Source organism: Schistocerca gregaria, chromosome 2 (assembly GCF_023897955.1).
Source record: "Schistocerca gregaria isolate iqSchGreg1 chromosome 2, iqSchGreg1.2, whole genome shotgun sequence".
Classification (NCBI taxonomy): Eukaryota; Metazoa; Arthropoda; class Insecta; order Orthoptera; family Acrididae; genus Schistocerca; species Schistocerca gregaria.
Window position 1 is genome coordinate 430,279,526 of NC_064921.1, and position 21,124 is coordinate 430,300,649.

The following is a 21,124-nucleotide window of genomic DNA, read 5'->3' on the forward strand; positions in this document are numbered from 1 at the left end:
GATGAAAACAAGACTGATGGTAAAAAAAGTTAGTAACCTTTTTAATCGCCATAACTGCTAATACATTTGTACCACTGTGAGACAAGACAGTTAGTGCCTTCATGGATAAAGTTTTGCAGCTGCCTAAAGAATCATAATGGTACCCACTCGTGCACCTCTTCGTCTGAAGCAAGTAGACAGCCAATAATGTCTTTCTTCAGGGCTCCAGAAATATGTAAATTTCATGGGGAGAGAGGGACTGTACAGACTGTGTAAGGACTTCTCCGCGAAACTTTTGTAGTGTAGTCTAAACAACCTTGGCAACACGTGGGCAACCGCATACGTTGTTCCATGAAGGCATTTACCTTTTTGTCTCACAGTGGGATGAATGTATTAATAGTTACGTCAAATTACTTTTCAAATAATAAACAACTGTAATTACTTTTTTCCATCTGTCTCGTTTTCATTTGACTGCCCCGTTATCTATAATTTGTATTATGACATTGATATATAAATGCACTAATACTTTTTTAGTAAGAGGATTGAATTCACTCTGTAACTCTCCGCATATAGCTTTCTTCTTTAGAATCTAGTTTGATAACGGCTCATTCTTTTCAATATTGCCTGTCCAGTATTCATTCTTGATATTAAACTTTCACACCTTCAGCCAATAAACATGCATAGTGTTTCTCAGCTAATATTGATACTGATACGTAATACGTTCTAGAAAAACAATCCTTTTTTCTTAACTATAACTTAATTACTATTCTTATTATTTCTATTATTATACTGTCCCATTACTTTGTAATCAATCAAAACGTGTAACAACTACAAACAATGTTAAAACACGACCTATTATATACACTGAAGCGCCAAAGAAACTGCTTTAGGCATGCGTATTCAAATACAGAGATACGTAAACAGGCAGAATACGGCGCTGCGGTTGGTAACAACTACATAAGACAACAAGTGTCTGGCGCAGTTGTTAAATCTGTCACCACTGCTACAGTGGCAGGCTATCCTGATTTAAGTGATTTGAACTGGTGTTATAGTCGGCGCACGAGTGATGGAACACAGCATCTCCGGGATAGTGATGAGTGGGGATTTTCCTGTACGACCCTTTCACGAGTGTACTGTGATTTCAAGAATCCGGTAAAACATAAAATCTCTGACATCACTGCGGCCGGAAAATGATCCTGCAAGGGCGGGACCAACGGCGACTGAAGAGAATCGTTTAAAGTGACAAAAGTGCAACCCTTCTGCGCGTTTCAATACTGGGCCATCAACAAGTGTCAGCGTGCGAAACATTCAACAAAACATCATCGATCTGGGCTTTCGGAGCCGAAGGTCCACTCGTGTACCCTTGATGACTGCACGACACAAAGCTTTACGCCTCGTCCGAGCCCGTCAACACCGACATTGGACTGTTGATAACTGGAAACATGTCACCTGATCGGACGAGTCTCGTTTCGAATTGTATCGATCGGATGGACGTGTACTGTATGGAGAGAACCTCATGAGTCCATAGATCCTGCATGTCAGCAGGGGACTGTTCAAGCTGCTGGAGGCTCTGTAATTGGTCTAGGGCGTGTGCAGCTGGAGCGATAGGGGACTTCTGATACATCTAGATGCGACTCTAATAGGCGACAGGTAGGTAAGCATCCTGTCTGATCACCTGAACCCATTCAAGTCGACTGTGCATTACGACGGACGGAAAGACACCCCACATGTCCAGAATGGCTACAGTGTGGCTCCAGGAATACTCTTCTGAGTTTAAACACATCCGCTGGCCACCAAACTCCCCAGACATGAAGATTATTGAGTATATCTAGGATTCTTTGCAACGTGCTGTTCAGAATAGATCCCTAGCCCCTAGTACTCTTATGGATTCGCGACGGCCCCGCAGGATTCATGGTGTCGGTTCCCTCTAGCACTACTTCAGACTTTAGTGATTTTAGGATTTTTGGGAAAGGGTGGTAGCATTTCTGAAACGGCATGCCGCCGTGGTTAAAGTATACCGTGCATGGCAAACTGGCACTATCCAAAACCAACGCCGAGGCATCCTTGGTGCACCACGCTCCATAGAGGACAAAGGTGAACGACGGCTGTGAGATTTGTACGGACGAATATATGTGCAACTTTTGAGCAGCTGACAGCCCAGGTGAACGAAGGGCTATCAACAGTGTCTCCTCAATGACCGTTCAGCGAAAGTTACTACATATGGGCCTCCACAGCAGATGCCTGGTTCATCTACCCATGCTGACTGCTGTTCATAGGCGACGAAGGCTGGATTTTGCACGTCAGTGCAACAATTGGACGTCCACTGAGTCGCGACAGGTGACCTTTCCAGATGAATCAAGTTTTATGCTCCATCGTACAGTTGGCCGTCGTCGTGTACGGCCTGAAACATCTGAAAGCAAACGAGGAGTGCGCGTTATGGTATGGGAAAAGTTTGCTTGGCATTCCCTAAGTGATCTCGTCATTTCCGGAAGGCGCAATGGATCAACACAAGAATGCATCTATCCTTGTTGACAATGTCTGCCCCTACATGCAGTTTGTGGGACTATCTCGATCGAGTAGTGGAGTCGGCATGGCTCTACATCCGTCTACAACACCAATGACTCTCTTCCTGCAAGCCTCCCAGTGGTCCGCACTGCAAAAGGTGGTTGTTCTAGCATTTGGCAGGTGTTCGCATTTGTATGAATGGACAATGTATGTGTAATCTACCATTTCATTGAACTCGTATGTACAAAGAAGAAACTGACACACCAGTGTCTTCCGGCAGGTCCACATCATGTTTCCACTTAAGTTTTGTAGGAAATTTTAAGACGATTTACGTAAAGTCTGCGAAGTTGAATTTCCTGATGATGCCACCGAACCTTCTAAATGTGGGAACCTCTTCCGTTATTGAATTTAAGCGAACACATTATGTGAATGAAATCTTAACAAAGCATATGTTCATGTACGAACCAAAAATGTGTCCGAAATCTCTAACACTCGATAATTTTAATTAAACGTGACGCTGTGCTCGCACGTCAAGAGCTAAGCGGTCGTCCCTTTGGCTTCATTGCGTGAAACAGAGCGCTGGGTTTATAATTATCACTTTATTATCTTTCTGATCAAACTTTCTACTTACTTGTAACATGACAAAATAAAATGTTTGCCTGTTAATCGAGTTGGGGAAACGTCTCTTGTCGGTTTGGAACAAACAAGAATAACGTCAGCATTGCAACAACTGTAATGCGAACAGTGATAGGCATTTGTTTTGGGCGATCAAGACTGAGGTCCGTTTCACACTGGGACACTGGTGACGGCCACCAGCGACCGTCACCGACAGAGAGACATTCGTTTTATCTGGAGCGTTCACACCGGGACACGACACCGCCTCACCGGGCCACTGTGACCCAGCAGTGACTCACCCTCGCCACATGTGACGGACACCGTCGCTGTGTTGACAGCAGTCACCGCCGGACATGCATTAGTTTGAATTGGAGTGTTCGCACTGGGCCACAGGCCACAGACATAGCGCTGCAGATTTGCCAACAGACAGGTAGTCATTTCTGGATCAGTGCCGCGAAACATTCATTATATATTATACTGTTCACATTGTAGCTATGAGTTTAGGTTTCATTAATACGGAAGATTTTATAAGCGAAGTAGAAAGTCGTCTCGCTATTTGGGACGTCAAAAGCGATGACTATAGCAACAAAGTGGTGGCTAGGAGGGTAGTAACCTTTGAAACACGTTTGTATCCCTCGCCCTCTTTTCTTCTGCGTCTTGAGGCGTTCCGCCTTACGGTTAAAAAAATAAAAATAAAAAACAGTGTGAAATCATTATTCTTAATTACAATTATTTATTTATATGTGGCTGCTGCAATAATGAATTTATTCATTTATTATAATATTATTGAGGTACAAGTTTCTGACACACTATAATTTTAATTGTAAGTTCGAATCAGTTCAGTGAATACAATAATGTGACTTCTTACAGTTAACACAGTAATAATTGTACAATGCACATCACAAATACAATGCCAGATGAATAATGAGGCCTAACCACATTAACGTTCATGTAACATTTCTAGCAATTACATTTTTTGCTGCTGCCAAGCCACTTCACCTTCAGGGCTAACGAAGTAGTTTTCAAAGTCATCTCTGATACTGTTCGCAATATTTCCTCCACCGACTAAACGACGTGACATGTCCTGAAATCCCTGAATAGGTAACGTATCCTCAAACGACACAGAGAGTATAAAACTATCATTTCTCCAGCCGATCACGTAGCAGTGGATCTACGTATAAAAAACGCTTTGTCTTAATTCTCCTTCTCCTCCTTAGAAGTTGCAACAAAAGTTCCTCCTCGCTCGAGTCCATTTCACTTATTAATCAGATGGTAATACCAGCGGTGTCGGGCACTGGTGATCCAAGAGTGTTCACCACAATTACCGGTGACCGTCAATGGCGACCATCACCAGTGTCCCAGTGTGAAAAAAATGTTCAAATATGTGTGGAATCTTATGGGACTTAACTGCTAAGGTCATCAGTCCCTAAGCTTACACGCTACTTTACCAAAATTATCCTAAGGACAAACATACATACCCATGCCCGAGGGAGGACTCGAACCTCCACCGGGACCAGCCGCACAGTCCATGACTGCAGCGCCTAGACCGCTCGGCTAATCCCGCGCGGCGTCCCAGTGTGAAACGAGCCTAAGTTTCCGAGATGAAATTCGCTCGTACGCAGCTGCCGATAAGTCAATAGTCAAAACGTACAAAATTTAAATTTGCTATGCGGGTACTTAAAGTGCTCAAACCATATGTTCAACTGGATCTCCCTGTGCCGTATTTTTGTGATAATAATAGAAAAACCATATTGGCATGTTTAATGAAACTACTCTCGTATTTTTCCAAGATACTTGGAGTGACACTGTCACTGAAACCATTTAATGACGTGCAGTGGCGTCTCGCTTATGAGTACTATAGATCTGCAGTACCGCCTGTTTCCTCTTGATATTAACGACAATATTTGATATAATGAGTCCTTTTTATTTTAATTCGTTCTTTGTACTTGTACAATATATATATTTCTTAAACTTAATGTCAGTTGCCATGCCCCAATTTATGAAAAATATCTTTCTATGGAACTGTGTGCTTCATGGTTCTAGCGGCGTGCTGTCTGACTTGCGTCAATTCGCACAAAGGCTCCAAAGGAGAGGGAGCACAGCAGCTTCCTCAGTCCTGGCCACAAGGTGCAGATGGATCGTAGTTATTTTAAATTTTTTCCTCGGCGTGCGTTGTGTTTAACCACGTAAAGTGTGGAATCAATTTACACTACTGACCATTAAAATTGTTACACCACGAAGATGACGTGCTACAGACGCGAAATTTAATCGCCAGGAAGAAGATGCTGTGATATGCAAATGATTAGCTTTTCAGAGCATTCACACAAGGTTGGCGCCAGTGGCGACACCTACAACGTGCTGACATGAGGAAAGTTTCCAACCAATTTCTCATACACAAACAGCAGTTGACCGGCGTTGACTGGTGAAACGTTGTTGTGATGCCTCGTGTAAGGAGGAGAAATGCGTACCGTCACGTTTCCGACTTTGATAAAGGTCGGATTGTAGCCTTTCGCGATTGCGGTTTATCGTATCGTGACATTGCTGCTCGTTTTGGTCGAGATCCAATGACTGTTAGCAGAATATGGAATCGGTGGGTTCAGGAGGGGAATACGGAACGCCGTGCTGGATCCCAACGGCCCCGTATCGTTAGCAGTCGAGATGACAGGCATCTTATCCGCATGGCTGTAATGGATCGTGCAACCACGTCTCGATCCCTGAGTCAACAGATGGGAACGTTTCCAAGACAACAACAATCTGCACTAACAGTTCGACGACGTTTGCAGCAACATGGACTATCAGCTCGAACACCATGGTTGCGGTTACCCTTGACGCTGCATCACAGACAGGAGCGCCTCCGATGGTGTACTCAACGACGAACCTGGGTGCACGAATGGCAAAACGTCGTTTTTCGGATGTCTCCAGGTTCTGTTTACAGCATCGTGATGGTAGCATCCGTGTTTGGAGACATCGCGGTGAACGCACATTGGAAGCATGTATTCGTCATCGCCATGTTGGCGCATCACCAGGCGTGATGGTATGGGGTGCCATTGGTTACACGTCTCGGTCACCTCTTGTTCGCACTGACGGCACTTTGAATAGTGGACGTCACATTTCAGATGTGTTACGACCCGTAGCTCTACCCTTCATTCGATCCCTGCGAAACCCTACATTTCAGAAGGATAATGCACGACCGCATGTTGCAGCTCCTGTATGGGCCTTTCTGGATACAGAAAATGTTCGACTGCTGCCCTGGCTAGCACATTCTCCAGGTCTCTCACCAATTGAAAACATCTGGTCAATGGTGTCCGAGCAACTGGCTCGTCACAATACGCCAGTCTCTACTCTTGATGAACTGTGGTATGGTGTTGAAGCTGTATGGGCAGCTGTACCTGTACACGCCATCCTAGCTCTGTTTGACTCAATGCTCAGGCGTATCAAGGCAATTATTACGGCCAGAGGTGGTTGTTCTGGGTACTGATTTCTCAGGATCTATGCACCCAAATTACGTGAAAATGTAATCACATGTCAGGTCTAGTATAATATATTTGTCCAATGAATACCCGTTTATCATCTGCATTTCTTCTTGGTGTAACAATTTTAATGGCCAGTTGTGTAATATCCTGCTTCCAGCTATTTTATTTGATATATTTTTTTGGTTCTTTTATTTTACAGAAAAGTCTGTGGTCTTGCATTCCAAAGAATTGCGTGCTGTCACTGTAAGTGAAATTCAACTTAAATTTTCACACGTGTCTCTCCATGAGAAAGCTCCAGTTAATAAAAGTGGCCATTCAACATGCTATATTCTAATGTCTCAGCCAAGCGTAGGCAACAAGTAACTTGATTTATGAATAGGTCAAACGAAAACGTTGGCTTTGCTGCTGTCTAGTAAAAAATGCGTTGTTTTACATTCTGTGTAACGCTGACATAAAGATGACTTTAGAAACATTAGCGGAATGATAGAACAGGAAAGCAGGAGAAGTCAAAGAAGCAAGTTGGTAATGTAGTTCTTCTCTGTTACTTTTAGGAACCGTTACTATTGAGGAGAAACTTCATGAGGGATATAGACATTCAGGCACTGAGAGTAATACGCAGTTTAAAAAGAACCGTGAAATTCTGTCCACAATAATAGATTGCATTTTCTTTTGTGGAAACTGAAATTCCTTTATGTGTACATGATGAAAGAGACGATTCATTAAATTCAGACGTACTTAGAGGAGTAGTAAAATCTGCATCGAAATTAGATTATAATTTGAAGAATCACTGATAAACCAGCGCAGTCTCCATGACCGTCTTAGATGTTTCAGAATGAGGTACTTGACTACCTGCTAGAAAGGAGATAATGAGGGAAATTAAAAAAAGGTTCCTTTGTAGCATGGCTGGTGACTCAACAAATGCGTCGAAACATACTTAAATAGTTCTTGTTCTACGATGCATATTGAATGGAGAAGTATTTGAGCGCCTTTGGGGATTCTTAGTCCAGAAAATCAAACTGCAGAAAGCATATCAAAACTTATTTTCGAATAATCCTTCAAGGAATCAAGGAAATGGACAAAAACTTGTGTTCTAGACATCTGATGGCGCAAATATAACGAAAGGCAAAAAAGCAGGTGCTAAGTAAATATGAACGCAATTTATAGTAACGCACATTTCATTCGCTGTTATGCACATCAGCTTAACCTAATAATGAGACATGCATCAAGTATTATACGAAAGGAAAGAATATTTTTATTCAACATTTTGGCCTCAAATATTTCTCTCAAGATCACGGTAACGTCTGTCCCTTCTCAAGGAGCTTATGGACGTCGTCATTTCACGCCCACTTTCTATAAGGCGAAACCTCAACATATGGACCACAGGTAGAGTTCATGGTAGTTTTTAACTTTTAAGAAACGGGTTTACTGAAATTCAGTGAACATCCTACCACCGCAAAAGCAATAGGAATTTTAAACTACCTGAATGACAATAATTTCATATTTCAGTTAGAACTTTTACATAGGATTTTGCTTCATTTTGAAATAATTTACAACCAGTTGCAACTCAAGAAATCAGTGTACACAAGGTGCTATTTCAGAATTATGTTTGCCACAGTACTGTGAGAATCCTTCAAAGACACTCACGGTAGAAGCTTAGGTAGTGTGTGACTGTATGAGTATTGATATAATAGATAGAATTTTTTCCACTAAGCACATAGTAGCTGCTAAATTGTTAAACATGAAATGCTTCGCTGTTTTTAAGAATGTACACCCTAAACAATAGCATATCTCACGATTGACAAAGAAAAGCTTTAAAGTGAACTGAAAGTATATTGTACATCTTATGTTAATGATTATTGGAAATTAACTGAGCTGCTGAAATTTAGCTTAGAAAAAAATCTAGACAACGTTCTTTGTGAAATTACTGAACTGATAAAAAATCTCTTGACTGTTCCCATAGCTACAAAGGCAGAATGCTGCTTTTCAAAACTGTAAAGAATAAAAATATTTCTAAAAAGCATTATGAATTCACGAAAACTAAATGCGCTCGCAGTGCTTTCAATGGAGAAAAATTACTTCAAATGTCATCCAGAGATAAGGACAAAATTATTGATTTTGTCTTTCATTTGGGTATATACCAATTCTATTGGGCTGAAATGGCAGTGTCAAGGTGGCAGCCTAATGGCTGGATGCCTGTACGTTTCCGCCAGCTCGTGAATTTCACATAGGTAACAGTGGAGTATTTAAAGATATTAGATTCGTCATGTTCACTTTTTGAAATTTATCACTTATTTCGACTCTGAAGGTAATCATCTCCTCCTTTCACCTTACCATGATAGGGGTCTTGTCAACAAAAAAGAATAGTTGGGAGCATCGTCAATAACAATTGTGGACGATGTAGACACGTAACGCTCAAAAACTCGGGCGTCGCAAGGTACTGCCCTTACCAAATGAGCGACGCTATCATTTCCATTACACAATATTTGAGAACTTGCTTCTGATATTTTTCACTAATATACAACAAATAAAAGTAATAACAGCCAAAATATTAATCCCACAGCTGTAACAAATGAAAATAAATAAAACCTCAGCGCACTTCAAATGAACCCAGAGGACAGAAAGACGCCTGAAAATACAACACAGTGCTTATGGGAAGTGTTGTGTTTCGGGCGATGGTCTGGCACCCGCAAGTGGTTTCTGTGTCTACAGGTCTCGTGAGATTGGCTGAAAGTGTGATTGGCTTTCCTCGTGAGCCTCGCCCCAACTCCTCATCCACAGTTATCAATACTAAAATAATTTTGATCAGACTCTAGTCCTGATTACGGAATGCAACTAATCTGCGAACCTTACCTTTCACGGATAAGGTGCTTACTGGCTGAGCTCTCCAAGTGCGACTCACAAATGGTATAGGGGTTTGAAAAACGTAAGAGGCCGTGGAGCTTCCTTATCCTAGTACAAAACCAGTAAACTCCCACCCATGATTCTTTAAAAAATCGAACTCACATATGTAAAACAATTTAAATATTTGGCGTTAAGTATGTAAGGGAGAAAAAGTTTGAAATTATCTAGCTAATTGCTCTCATTATCAGACGTAAGATGGATATAGTCTGAGTAAATTGCACGCCGTGAGTTGCAGTGAGCAGGCCATATACACAGTTTCTGTCTGTAATAACTTGACTACTGTGTCAGACCTTTGACTTGACTAATGTGTCAAACCTTTAACGTAGCATTACACCTCTTAATGAGTAGATCATGACAGAATTTTAACCCTTAATGCATAGTGTAGGTGATCAGCTACAGACTTCATTTCTTCGAAGTATCCTATTATGAGCAATATTTTGTAACAAATTCGTTATGTAGTTAAGTGTATACACTCTACTGCAAATGCTAAGCTGTTGGTAGTTCTGCATAGCGATTGTAAATGGAAAATGGAAGGATGTACTGAACTACTTCGACAATCAGCTCTGTGGATGTACTGCCACGCGTGTGTTTTGGTGGAAAGTAGAGACGTTTTCTTGGTGTTTGTGCACTGATTCGTGGCTTTGAAAATTTCTTTTTTATTTTGAAAACGTAAGTAGATATGGTGTAGACAGTTAATTCGAGTGTCTTTACAATAGATTTGAAATTAGGTCTGTTTTTGTGTTTGTAGCGATTGTCAACAATAGTGCTTTGTTAATATAATATAAAAAAAATTTCATAATTTTTTTCGTAATATAGGCACTATAAAATAAACGTGGTAATTTTTACAGCTTAAAATTAAAAGTCATGCATTTAAGGGTTAAATTTTTAAACTCAGTCAATAATGATATGAAATATGGAAAGCCAAATTATTGTAGCCTCTGGAACCTGCAACTGGACTTGTGCAGCATGGAGCAGGTTAGCTATTTAGTAATACAGATATGAATGAATTGTGACATTTGGACCAACATAAAATTAAATAGTCGCTTCTTACACGGCTACAGTTCAGTACCGGTGCTTGCAGTAGTTTTTAATCTGCTAGGAAGATTTTCGCTTACAGTTCCCTTCTTCGATGACAAATCGTCTAGATAAGCAATACTGCCATAAGCTGCTTGTAGAAACAGCAAGAAAGAATGAAAGCTCCCATGTTTGTTGATAGGGTTTCACCAAAGCGACACATGAAGAGCTGCTCCGCCTGCTGGTAGGCAACCCGCGACTCGCGGTGGTGAGGTTGCTGTTGCTGCTGTGGACTTAAAATTGGCACCCGCGACAGAGGAACCGCTAATGCTCCACTGTCTGGCAGCAAGCACTGCGAGCCTCTTAAATGTATGTCGATAAATACTTCACGAAAGCTTATTTCAGTATTCTGGTGAGCAACATAACAGCCGATTGCCTCACAGTTCCCAATTTAACACACCGCAGAGACAATGGCTTGACTGAAAGATATATCGATTGGCGAAATCGAGAGATCCTTGGCTACTGCACGTCCATTTCCTTCCTTTATCCAACGAGTAATTTGTCTCCATTTGTTTGTTGTTGCCAATCGTTTCTGGAAAACCGAAAAAGCTCTACATGTCCTGCTGAGTAACAAATGTTGTCACTGCCACCCAAAACAATGAATAAATCCTTCTTGGCCCATCTTTGACCAGTGACTGCCATAATGTACCGTCACGTAATAACTACGAATTTCTTTGACTCAAATGTGTTCCTTGAATGAGAGGATAAACTCGACGACAAGATGGCTAGCAGTAGTAAATTGCTCAAAAAATGTTTTGCGTCGTCTGGATATCGCCGAACGTGTATGGCGCATTGGCTCTCTTCGATTTTCTTCATCCTTACAGGATCTGAAGGTCAACATTTGAACACCTACTTCGTAAGATAGTATGAGGCCATTCTTAAAATTTTTCTAAAAATTCGCCTCGAAGATTATAAGAGTTCCAAGAGCTGTTAATTACAAAAATTTCGCTGATACACAAAACAAATTGATGGTAACTGAATGCATAATGTAATTGTTTTATGTCTCTATGGTCAGCGGTTCGATTCTTGCTGTAAGCAAGCTTTTCACTTTTATTTAAAAAATGTATATTTGTTATCATACGAAAATCTTAACTAACATATACTCAATCAGTTTCATTAATAATTGCATGAAAATTCTAGTATTGAAAAATAAATTAAAATTTGGTACAAAAATGCGTAGCATCAAATAGAAAACATTTACTGATCGAAAAATTTGTATAGATAGAACAGTTCTAGAGTGTATATAATTATTTTATCGTGAGATTTAGGCATTTCGTATGTCTGCATCAAAGTTCAATAGATTTTAAAGTAATTACGGTCTAAAAATTTTAAAAAAATGTTATTTTTATTAAAAATTTAAATTCAATAATTTCCAGTTATATTTTCATTTGACAATAAATTGAGAAGTTTCAAATAAAAGTAAAAAAAAAATTCTACTCATGAGAATCGAACATAGGACAACACACAGACAAGAATGGTATGCTACAGGTTTGTGTTGAACAGCGTTCAAAAATATTCTAATCTTCGAGGGCTATTTTGCAAGTCTTTTTGAGAACTGCTTCATACTGCTTTTCGAAACTGATGTCTGTGCAGCAAACTTCAAATCCACTAAGTATGAAGGACAACTAAGAGTGCCAGCCAGCAAGATCCCTACTTACATTCGACAACAGCAATCAATTAAATAATAGTGCCCCGTGTCGGCTTTAATTTTTTCGCGCATGCCTCTCCAGCGGCGTCACTAACTACTTGTACAGCCGATACCGATCCTGGTCATGTGCCAGGGCTAAAGAGTTTGATCGAGCGGTATGTTGTTGGGTTTGCCGGGTCGTGGTACCAGCAGTTAGCGGAAGGCCACGTGGCTGGCGAGTTGGGTTTTGCAGCACTCCTGTTGCCCGGGCGTGGAGCTCGTGAAGCCGTAAGTTTGTCGCAGCCAATGCTTTCGGGCTGGATTAGGTATTGATAGCGGCGAATTGTGGGAAGGGCAGCTGACGCCTCGTACAACCTGGTCAGCAAGAACCGCGCCAACTCTGGAGGCGTAGACATTACGGGACCTGTACATCACCTGCACGGATTGGAGGCAATAACACCCCTGCTTGGAATCCTGGAAATCATGGCACCTTCGCACATGAGTGGAGTTAATTTGTCACTCTTTTATTGGTACTTGCTATTGTAAGCCCACGTCTGTGTTAATGTTGAATTATATTCATCGTGTTCATATGCCTCCGAGGGGTTGTGTGGATGGTCAGCAGTCAGTGTAACTGATTTAAATCTGTTTTTTCCAGATCATGTACATTGCACGTGTATGAATATCTTTGTTGTAAACTGAGTGGATGAAATAGAGACAACAATATAGTCTCTGTCGAAGGCAATGCACTGTTAAAATGGCTGTGCTCTGGTATGTGGATTTGTAGGTGGTTGTAGTTCACATTGTCAGTTTTCATTTACTATTAAGGAGCTCCAAACTGGTGAGTTGTATATGTAACCACTTGAGCAATGACTTAATATTTCCTACATCTCAGATATAGTCGTTTGTAGCCTTATTTAAGCAGATTACTGTTCCTTTTCAAATGCATGTTGGCATGTTAGCTCTGGCAGCGGACGACGCATTCTTGTCTCCTGGTCCCGGAGCAGAGACGTGTTTTCTTCCTGCTGCGGCGACACTTCCGTCGTCGCATGACGTCTAGGTTTGCCAGCAGCCAGGCGCCTCTAGCAGCTGCCTCGTGTTAGCTCGGGTTAAGTAAATTTGATCGTTTTTTGTTCGTGCCATGGTGGAGTGTTTCCCAATCAATTAGACAACCCTTGATCTATTCAAAAAATTGAGAACTGAGCAAGCACACAAGCCTTAACGTGTAGTCCCAAGTTCCTTGTGACTAGATTTGCCCTTTAACTACTTGTTCTGAAGCGTGTTAAGTTTTAAATATTTTTACTTAAGAGTGTGAACTATTGAGTTTTTTGTCTTCCGTCATTCATTGTCAAAGTTGCGTGGTTGCTGGCAGTTTGCTGTGATGACTAGTTGCTGTAACTTGGCACTTTTCTTGTATTTTAAGGGATTGTATATTTATTTAAAGATCATTATTAAAGCTTCTACGGGTGTGTACCATTTGGGAGTCACATTTAAATTGTATGTCTTTGCAGCTTTTCTTGTATTTTGGGGGATTGTGTATTTGTTTAAGGATCATTATTCATGTTTCTGCTGCTGTGCACCAGCTGGGAGTCACGTTTAGATTGCATGCCTTCCCAGCTTATCTTGTGTCGTGGAAGAATGTATATTTTATTGCTTAAGGGACTTTATTAAGGTTTATAAATTGTTAAAGGCTTTTGCAACAGCCGTACCCAGTGGCGTGATTTGTTCTCCTTTCTGTATGTTGGGTAGACATTGTCTATTTGTTTAAAGTTTGATCCATGCTTGAGAAATGTTAGTACTTTTAGTGGCAGTCATTTGTAATTCATTTTGTTGGTGAAATTTAGTTTGTTGAAACAGCCTGCAGTCACACCTACTTGGGTCGAGTCCTTACTTGTATTTAGGGACTCACGTATAATTCAGGTTTTAAGCCCTGTTCTCAATGGTATAAATTGTTAGTTTTTATTAATGGATTGATCCTGTTCACGTTCTTTAAATTATTGTGAGCGTTGTTATTCATTTTTTGACAAGTTTTTTTTTTATCTTGGAATCATAATAATTGTTGTTAGGCAACAAAGTGTATTCCATGAAATGACAAATGACGAAATATGTGAGTTCACCTTCCAGACGTTTTTCCTTAAAATTATCCCAGCCCTAGTTTTCAGGTACCAAATAGCCCTCGTGAAGCTAAAAAAATACCTTCACACTGAAAAAATACGAAAGAATAACGTAAATACCTGACATCGTCGGTTGGAGAGCGATCAGTTAATTCAATATAAAGATAGCTTATGATATGTTTTTCTATGGCCTTGGCAGAGTGTATGTACACTAGATTACTGGTTTTGTCAGGTCTAAGCTACCATCTTCAGATACAAAGGGTAAATACAGAATTTTTAAAAAGTTGATCTGAAGATGGCAGCTTAATCCGGTCGAAACTAATAAGCCAGTGTACATACACGAGGTCAAGGCTATAAAATATTTCATACCAGAAGCTTTCTTTACATAAAATAACAGCTGCCGTGCGAGAATTCCGATTTCGAGGTCCGATCTGAGTCACAGTTTCAGTCTACCAAGAGGCGAGAAGTACATTGTTTCGATCATCATTGTTAAGGTAAAAATATCCTATATTCTTACAGGAGATAGAACGTTACGGTCACGTGATAAGTTTCAGTGCAAACATAACCCAATAATTTTATTTCTGTTTTACAATGAAGAGAACTGAGCCCAAAAGATTGATTTCTCCTTTGTGCATGAATGGAGCTAAGCCAGTCAGTCATGACACGTGTAGAGTGATATTGACTATGTTACTCAGATAATGGTTCAAACATTAAGGTGCATAGCATCTGATAGTTCTTAAGTTAGTGAAATAAAATTTTAGTAGACGATACCTTTACACAGTATGCGGATTAAAATAGAACGTTAAAAGAAAGCAAATATTTCTGGAAAAGGGAACATACATGACTTGACAGCTTTCCTCTTCGTTTCAGCATAGCTACTACATCCAAAATTATCGATGACCCCTCTTACATTTTCATATCTAGGAATGCCCTGCGATCTACCTGCCATCCCTTCAGCTAGAAATTTGGATGACGACTCACGTCGCTATACTTCCCAGCCTTACCACCCCTTTGGTTATTTAGTATTCTTTCTACTGACTCGTAGCAGGACGTCTTCATTCCTTCCTTGTTCAATCCATCTGACCTTTAACAGTTGCCAGTGAAACAACATTTCAAAGGTTTCTAATGGTTACACTTTCATCTTCCCCATTGTTCATGTTTGGCATCCAAAATCGATTTTTATGAAAATTTTTCTCTCTCGAGGTTCATGTTTAGGGTGGATAGCAACTGTTTTCTTTTTATAAAAAGCCCATATGCCTTATCCAATCCTTGCTTACTGTGTCATTTTTGCCTTTTCCGTCTTTACGTATTCTACTTCCGAAATCGAAACGTAGTTCATCTCTTCGAGAGTCTAACGTCTATGTTTAACATAATGTCCGTATTCAGCACGTCCAGTTGCTGCGCAGACATATTTTTGATCTTCTTATTGTTTCTCCTAACGTTTGTCCCGTTTAGTATAGAATCCGCTTTTCCAGGATTTGGCAAATTTTATTGTGTTATTTAACCCTGTGATCGGATGCGCTTCTTGACGAGGCAGACATCAAGGTAAATTAAGGGAGGGAAGCCGTATACATCATTTACCTCTGAATGGTGTAAACGTTGTTCTGTGTATTACTGTTCGTGTCTCGTACTTCTGAGGCGGAATTTAGGCACCAGCCCAACATTTGCCTAAATGAGCGAGGGAAACCACCTAAAAACCACTATTCGGGCTAGTTGGCGCACCAGCCGACGGTCGATAATCCACCCGCGCGTTATGCTGTACGAGCAGGTCACCTTAGTTCTTTTAGATAACGTACATATTATAGCTCCCTGTTAGTACATGTCCCTATATCACCGGAGTGCACTTAAGTTCACCCGGGTCCCCTTTTCAGAAATATTTGCTGTTTCTTAAAACGTTTTATTTCAATTCCGTGTAATGCATGAAGGTATCGTCTACTAAAATTTTATTTCACTGAAGTAAGAACTATCAGATGCTATACACCTTAATGTCTGAACCATTATCTGAGAAACATAATCAGTATCACTCTAGACGTGTCATGAATGACTGGTGTTAGCTCCATTCATAGGGGTGCAAAGGAAAAATGAGTGTTTTATGCTCAGGTGTTCTCTTCATTGTGAAACAGAAATAAAATTATTGGGTCGTGTTTACACTGAAACTTACCACGTGACCATAGCGTTCTACCTCCTGTAAGAATGAAGAATACTTTTACCATCGCTTGAATTACTACTAAGCAGTCCACTGTTGCAGAAAATGACTTGATAGTCCGTTTCCAAATCTATTGTGAATTTTCACAGCTGTACTTCGTATTATAGGCTTTATAAAATCTATCCCTTCGTATAGAAGCAAATTTCGCGATGTACTCCACATTTATGTGCTACACAGCAATAAGGCGTGAGATACCAGATGGGAAAGTAAAACTTGTAAAATGTAAACATTCTCTCGTAGGGATATCACACTTATTAAAATATTCCGGGCTATTATCCCGTGCTCGGATGACTTTCTTATTGAAACTTAACGATTCATCCATGCCTGCGGAGGACATCTTCGAGGGGGCGGGGGGTTATGACTTTTTTTTAAAGTCCCAGTCACGCCCTGGATCGGTGCTAACTGAAGTAACATTCCGTTTCCGCTCGTTTCTGCACACAGGCGTGACGTCACATGTTTTGAAAACTTTAGCGCAATTCGCAATTGTCGGTTGCTGTCGTCCGCTACTGCTTTCACCCCATCGTGGAAAGACTGGTACACATCTTCTTCAGCGCTGGAATACAGATATCATTCAGTTTCACACACTTCTCCTTCCAATTTAAGTTGCTGGGATGTTCAGTAATCTCCATAGCCTCCGTACAGCCTTTCATAGTATCCGCTTGTGGCTAGCAGTGTCCTAGTCTTCTCGAATGGAATACATAGCCTCCTGGCTGCAAAGCAAACTCCACAATGGCTGATCTGTCTGTCTTTCACCTTCCACAGTAGCCCTACTGTTCTTCTAGGTGTTTTCCGAAATTTCTTTTAGTGTCCAGGTACACTTTTCCACAACTACATGGTGTCTTGTAAATACCTGCTTTTTCTAGCGGTTTTCCATCACTCTTGGCCGACTTTAGGCGTTCCCGTACCTTCCGGGTGGGTTTGTAAATTGCAGTGATTTTCGGTTTCGTCAGGATCTTTACAATATGGTCAATGGCTGTCTTAACGTTCTTTTTATCGTTTCCTTAGCAACACATTGGTGAAACAGTCGAAGTCTGCATTCATCAACTCCAATTCATAGAAGTTTCTCATTCTATACGTTAACGATTTTTATAACACATCGCTTAATTTGAACCCCGTTGTAGATATGCTGTGTGGCCCAAGCCGCCATCTACTTTCATGAAGACTGGCACAGTAAGGAAATTTAATCTGCCGCCTGCCTCCGCCTCCATAGCTAACTGAATTTTTTGATTAATCGCTTTGAGATTTCATGAAAACAACCTATTTCCTGTCTGCCACATCTCCACAAAACAAACGTATCACTGCGTAACAGCACCGCATATTCATTTTATTTGCTTTTTTTCTGTTCATAATGCTTGTTGCTCTACTTTTTTCGTAAAGAAATATGCTTAAACCAGGCTTAAGCGGCTCCCAAAAGCAAAGCCACCCATCTGTTCGTAAAACTCATCATTCCATTTGAAGTACTTGATCGTAAGCAATATTTAAGCAATGCTGCAACATCGGCACGAAAAATCTGGTTCAGCTGTTCGAATACCGCATTTAGTGGAACCACCGTAAACAGATACACCACATCGAAACTGAATAATATGTCCCTCCTCCCGCTGGATCATTACGCCATTACATGTACTGATAAATGTGTCGAGCTGTTGATGTAAGAGCCCATTCAGACCACATGTAATCATAATAGCGTTGTCAAGAACTTAGAAATTGAGTAGGTGGGTGAAACAATGGCTCTTGCTATAGAACTGAGCAGGACGTTTTCTTCGTGACCATTCAGCAAGCCATAGCGTCTCGTTGGTAATGCAAGTGAACTGAACAGACATTTCTGAGCTCCCTGTTCGATAGATGACTTTTTAATTACCCGTGTAACAATTCTGAGAACTTTGTAGTGGGTTCCCTACTCAGTGCCTGCGGATCCAATAAGTCAGTACTCTTACTGTGATAGTGGGCCACATTCATCACATTGCTCTTGAACTCGTTCTCATTAAGCCGTTTTGTGCCATTCTTGTAGCCCACAGTTACATAACTTTTAGGAGGCTTCTTACTGCTTTTGTACGGATTTCTTCAACTGTTATCACGTCCACACTGCGAATGCATGCTTCCACATTAGTCATAATTTCCTCCTGGGCATAGCATTCTAATATTCCACATGTTGTTGTTGTGGTCTTCAGTCCTGAGACTGGTTTGATGCAGCTCTCCATGCTACCCTATCCTGTGCAAGTTTCTTCAGCTCCCAGTACCTACTGCAACATACATCCTTCTGAATCTGCTTAGTGTATTCATCTCTTGGTCCCCCTCTACAATTTTTACCCTCCAAGCTGCCCTCCAATGCTAAATTTGTGATCCCTTGATGTCTCATAACATGTCCTACCAACCGGTCCCTTCTTCTCGTCAAGTTGTGCCACAAACTCCTCCTCTCCCCAATTCTGTGCAATACCTCCTCATTAGTCATGTGATCTACCCATCTTATCTTCAGCATTCTTCTGTAGCACCACATTTCGAAAGCTTCTATTCTCTTCCTGTCCAAACAATTTATTGTCCATGTTTCACTTCCATACATGGCTACACTCCATACAAATACTTTCAGAAACGACTTCCTGACACTTAAATCTATACTCGGTGTCAACAAATTTCTCTTCTTCAGAAACGCTTTCCTTGCCATTGCCAGTCTACATTTTATATCCTCTCTACTTCGACCATCATCAGTTATTTTACTCCCCAAATAGCAAAACTCCTTCACTACTTTAAGTGTCTCATTTCCTAATCTAAGTGTCTCATTTCGCTCAGCGTCACTCGATTTAATTTGACTACATTCCATTATCCTCGTTTTGCTTTTGTTGATGTTCATCTTATATCCTCCTTTTAAGACACTGTCCATTCCGTTCAACTGCTCTTCCAAGTCCTTTGCTGTCTCTGACAGAATTACAGTGTCACCGGCGAACCTCAAAGTTTTTATTTCTTCACCATGGATTTTAATACCTACTCCGAATTTTTCTTTTGTTTCCTTTACTGCTTGCTCAATATACAGATTGAATAACATTGGGGAGAGGCTACAACCCTGTCTCACTCCCTTCCCAACCACTGCTTCCTTTTCATGCCCCTCGACTCTTATAACTGCCATCTGGTTTCTGTACAAATTGTAAATAGCCTTTCACTCCCTGTATTTTACCCCTGCCACCTTTAGAATTTGAAAGAGAGTATTCCAGTCAACATTGTCAAAAGCTTTCTCTAAGTCTACAAATGCTAGAAATGTAGGTTTACTTTTCCTTAATCTTTCTTTTAAGATAAGTTGTAAGGTCAGTATTGCCTCACGTGTTCCAATATTTCTACGGAATCCAAACTGATCTTCCCCAAGGTCGGCTTCTACCAGTTTTTCCATTCTTCTATAAAGAACTCGCGTTAGTATTTTGCAGCTGTGACTTATTAAACTGATAGTTCGGTAATTTTCACATCTGCCAACACCTGCTTTCTTTGGGATTGTAATTATTGTATTCTTCTTGAAGTCTGAGGGTACTTCGCCTATCTCATACATCTTGATCACCAGATGGTAGAGTTTTGTCAGGACTGGCTTTCCCAAGGCTGTCAGTAGTTCTAATGGAGTGTTGTCTACTCCTGGATCCTTGTTTCGGCACAGGTCTTTCAGTGCTCTGTCAAACTCTTCACGCAGTATCATATCTCCCATTTCATCTTTATCTACATCCTCTTCCATTTCTATAATATTATCCTCAAGTACATCGCCCTTGTATAGACCCTCTATATACTCCTTCCACCTTTCTGCTTTCTCTTCTTTGGTTAGGACTGGGTTTCTATCTGAGCTCTTGATATTCATACAAGTGGTTCTCTTATCTCCAAAGGTCTCTTTAATTTTACTGTAGGCAGTATTGTCTTACCCCTAGTGTGAAAAGCCTCTACATCCTTACATTTGTCCTCTAGCCATGCCTGCTTAGCGATTTTTCACTTTCTATCAATCTCATTTCTGAGACGTTTGTATTCCTTTTTGCCTGCTTCATTTACTGTGTTTTTATGTTTCCTCATTTCGTCAATTAAATTCAATATATCTTCTGTTACTCAAGGATTTCTACTAGCCCTCGTCTTTTTACCTACTTCATCCTCTGCTGCCTTCACTACTTCATCCTTCAGAGCTACCCATTCTTCTTCTACTGTACTTCTTTCCCCCACTGTTGTCAATTGTTCCCTTATGCTCTCCCTGAAACTCTGCACAAGCTTTTCTTTTATCTCATCATATATTTCATCAGTCTCTTCATCATCAATATTCCGCTTGTCCATCGTAATTAGCGTTACCTGTTTATTTAATATCTATACCCCAGTAGTCACGAGACAGATATATGAATAGCGGACATCTTACATATGTGATATCTTTTCTGGAGGTAACCATCATATCTTTAGCAGAGAAGTGCAAGTACCAAGGAAGGAAACGGTGATGGTGTCATGTCGCCTTTCACATCGGAGTAGCCTACAGCAACCTTGCTAGAGTTACATGACATTTTGTTAGCAAATGCCAGGGCACTCTCTTAGCCTTAATGAAAAATATTCACATGAATATAAAGAGAAACACTATTATTTTAAATTAATTCAACGAGAGTGGAGCAAATCACTGTCTCTAGGCTTCTGTTTA

At 40.7% G+C, this 21,124-nt stretch overlaps 1 protein-coding gene across 1 annotated transcript in view; it reads right to left on the minus strand.

The window, feature by feature from the left end:
* LOC126324505 (uncharacterized) overlaps positions 1–21,124 on the minus strand; it is a 314,260-nt gene that overhangs the window by 31,312 nt on the left and 261,824 nt on the right. The gene's annotated exons all lie outside the window — the stretch shown is intronic.